The sequence below is a fragment of the Microtus pennsylvanicus genome, chromosome 20 (genome assembly GCF_037038515.1).
Source record: "Microtus pennsylvanicus isolate mMicPen1 chromosome 20, mMicPen1.hap1, whole genome shotgun sequence".
In the NCBI taxonomy this organism is placed as follows: Eukaryota; Metazoa; Chordata; class Mammalia; order Rodentia; family Cricetidae; genus Microtus; species Microtus pennsylvanicus.
The window spans coordinates 68,288-72,208 of NC_134598.1; the positions used below are offsets into that span (position 1 = coordinate 68,288).

At 38.1% G+C, this 3,921-nt stretch overlaps 1 pseudogene; it reads left to right on the forward strand.

Annotated features, from left to right (window-relative positions):
* Nucleotides 1-918: 918 nt before the first annotated feature.
* On the forward strand, nucleotides 919-1,326 carry LOC142839011 (small ribosomal subunit protein eS26 pseudogene; annotated as a pseudogene).
* The last annotated feature ends 2,595 nt before the right edge of the window (nucleotides 1,327-3,921 follow it).

Here is a 3,921-nt window from a genome sequence, read left to right on the forward strand (position 1 = left end):
GCTTTTGTGCCATACCGAAATATGGGCCCACAATCCACTCTCTCTTATTAATTTTAATAAACCCTGTGCTTCTGCAACAAGGCAGATATGTCGCGCCTGACTTGGGCAAAGTCCTCATTTACCCAAATTTTCCCGTCATTGGAGCAGGCATCTTTTATGCAAGCCCCTGTCTTAGGCATCTGGGGAGAAGCCTCACACCCGTCATTGACTGAAGACCTCTGTAAAGAGATTAGTGGAGATAAATATACTTTCCAGGCCCTGTGTATCAGCCATATCTTGTTAGGATGCATCACAATGCTTCATGTATAATTATGCTCCCAAAGACTATATTCTCCTATCTTAAAGGAGAGTAGAATCACCTGAGTTGAAAATGTTTCCTCCGCTGGTACAGAACATCATTCAGAGTTTACTTTCTCAGCATGCGTATCAACTCAACATTCATAGTCAATCTCTCTTTCAGCCAATTCTCAATCGCTGCAACTCACAATCATGATTTTTCCACATCATCAGTCAATACCGATCTATAGATTTCTAATACAGTAACTTCATGTTTAGCCGGTCAAAACCAGCTCTCCCAATTTTCATAATTTCATGTTTGGCAGGTCAAAACCAGCTTTCCCAATTATTGATAATTTCATATTTAGCCGGTCAATACCAGCTCTCCGAATTATTCTTAATTGCATGTTTAGCCGGTCAGTACCAGCTCTTCAATTATTCATAATTTCATAATTTTCTTTACCATAACTTTATATGAACTTAAAATGACTGAAAACATTCAAAAATTGCTCAAATATAATATGCTTAACCATTGGAAAATGCAAATCAAAACAACTCTGAGACTCCATCTTATCTCTGTAACATGACCAAGATCAAAAACTCACAACTTGCCTCTTTCGGGAATTGGCTGCAAGATGACCAAAAAGGAGAAACAACGGTCGTGCCAAAAAGGGCCGCGGCCATGTGCAGCCAATTCGCTGCACTAACTGCGCCCGCTGTGTGCCCAAGGACAAGGCCATTAAGAAGTTCGTCATTAGGAACATCGTAGAGGCGGCTGCCGTCAGGGATATATCCGAAGCAAGTGTCTTCGATGCCTATGTGCTCCCCAAACTCTATGTCAAGCTGCATTACTGTGTGAGCTGTGATATTCATAGCAAGGTAGTCAGGAATCGATCCCGGGAAGCTCGGAAGGACCGAACACCCCCACCACGATTTAGACCTGCTGGTGCGGCACCACGACCTCCACCAAAACCCATGTAAAGTGGCTTCATAAAGATAGAAGAAAACACCTTGGAAAAATAAAATGGAACTTAAACTTTAAAAAAAAAACTCACAACTTATGTTTAAGAGAAACTCCTCCACTGCTGTTGAATTCTCAGAAAATTAGGCAACAAACCACGTTAAAACTCAGCTATCTCTTCTGGGCCTATATACAAAAGTGGCTCAACCATACAACAAGGACACGTGCTTAACCATGTTCATAGCAGAATTACTTTATCATACACAGAATCTGAAAACAACTCAAATGTATCTCCTCTACATATATCATAAATGAGATAGTCACAAAAACCATAAATATTTTTTAGTAACTCTAATCACACAAATTGAAAAACTTGTATAACAAGAACTTTAAATCTCTGAAGGAAGAAATTTAAGCCAACAGAAAATTGAAAGATTTCCTACTCTCTTGTAAAGATAGCACCAATCATACCAAAATTGACAATGTTATTGAAAGCAATCTACAGATCTAATGCAAATGCCCATTAAACTTGTAACAAAATTCTTCACAGACTTTGAAAAAACAATCCTTAACCTTGTGAGAAAAGATAAAAACTCAGGCTAGCCTGAAAAATCTTAAAATCCTGTACAATCAAGGAACTTCTGAATGCATCACAATCTCTGACTTTAAACTTTACTAGAGGCACAGTACTGAAATCAATCCACCTTGGATACGAATTCACTTGCCTACAAACAGCAGACTATTAACAAAAAGGCAAAATTATGAAATGAAAAAGCATCTTAACCTGCTTACCTCAGAGGCTACTTTAATTTACGTCTGGCTTTTTTCTTTCAGTTGAAGCTGCACTGCACAGCAGGGAGTAGAACACAGGCTCTTTGTCTGTTAGACTGCCTTCCGGAGCTCTAGGGGGCAGATTTTTTACTAGGTGCGGGGGCACAAGTCACATCCGCATGTAGCAGTCAGGTAGGCCCTGAATTAGCATCTCTATAAGACACCTTCCAAATTACAAAAGAAAGGAAGCACCAAACGTCTGAACTCTTAAGTCATCAGCTTCAGTCAAACATTTCTTCTCAGGTAATCCACATTTTAACAAAAGAAGCTAGGAGCAGGCATCCTGGCTTTTGTTCAGGGCAGAGACAGCTTGTCTGCAGAGCTACGTGATCAGCTCAGACAGGGCTAATGGCTTTTGTGCCATATCAAAATATGGGACCACACTGAAAGAACCTGTAAACTTCCTACTACTGGGGCTCATTATTGCCACCCAGAGTCCATCAATAGCTAGGACCACCTAGCTGGGATTCAAGACAATAGCAGTTAGCACAATTCCATAATGGTAGTTAGTGTTACCTCTTCAGAGGAAGGTGGGATAAGAACTGGAGGTAGAAATCAACTATACAATTTAGGGAAGAAGAAAAACAAACAAAAATATCCCAGGGACAAATAGTTTTAATGCAGAATTTTATCAGAACTTCCTACACTCCTCAAAGTGTTCTCCAGAATAGAACCAGAAGGAACATTGCAAACTCTTTTTTATGAGACTGCAGTTACCCTTATCCCAAAACCAAAGACTCAACCAAGAACGAGAATTAAAAATTAATCTCACAGGGGCTGGAGAGATGGCTCAGTGGTTAAGAGCATTGCCTGCTCTTCCAAAGGTCCTGAGTTCAATTTCCAGCAACCACATGGTGGTTCACAACCATCTGTAATGAGGTCTGGTGCCCTATTCTGGCATTTAGGCATACACACCAACAGAATATTGTATACATAATAAATAAATATTTTTTAATAATAATCTCACTTATGAACATAGATATGCAAAAGTACTCAATAATATGCTAGCAAACTAAATACAAGAACACATCAAAAAAATCCTTCATTATCAAGTCAGCTTGATCCCAGAGATGCAAGAATGGTACAACATAAAAAAAATCTATTGATTTAATCCATCATGTAAATAAAATGAAAGAAAATAACCGTATGACGAACTCATTAGATGTTGAAAAAGCATTTAACAAAATCTGATACACCTTCATGATGAAGATCTTGGAGAGATCAGTGGTACAAGAAACATATATAAACAATATAAGAGCACCTGTCAGAATGGCTAAGTCCAAAAACACCAATGATACTGTAAGCTAAAGAGGATGTGAAATAATTATTCAGAATACAAACTTGTGCAACCACTTTCAAAATCACTATGGCTGTTTCACAGAAAACTGGCAATCAACATACCCAAAAATCCAGAAATACCACTCTTGGCATTATAACAAAAAGACGCGCAATCATACTACAAAGATATATGTTCAACTATGTTCATAGAAGCATTTTTTGTAATAGTCAGAACCTGGAAACACCCTGATTACCCCTCAACTGAAGAATGGATAAAGAAAATGTGGAATTCATATACTTAGATTACTACTCAGTGGTAAAAAACAAAGATATTTGAAATTCTGCATGAAAATGGATGAAACTAGAAAACACTGTCCTGAGTGAGGTAACTCAGACCCAAAAAGATGAATATGGTATTATGTACTCACTCATAAGTGGATATTAGCTATAAACAAAGGATATTGACCCTATAGTTCATGATCCTAGAAGCTAAGTAACAAAGTAAACCCTAAGAAAAACATATAGATCCACTTGGAAATTCAAAATATATAAGATCAGCCACAAATTAGAAGATA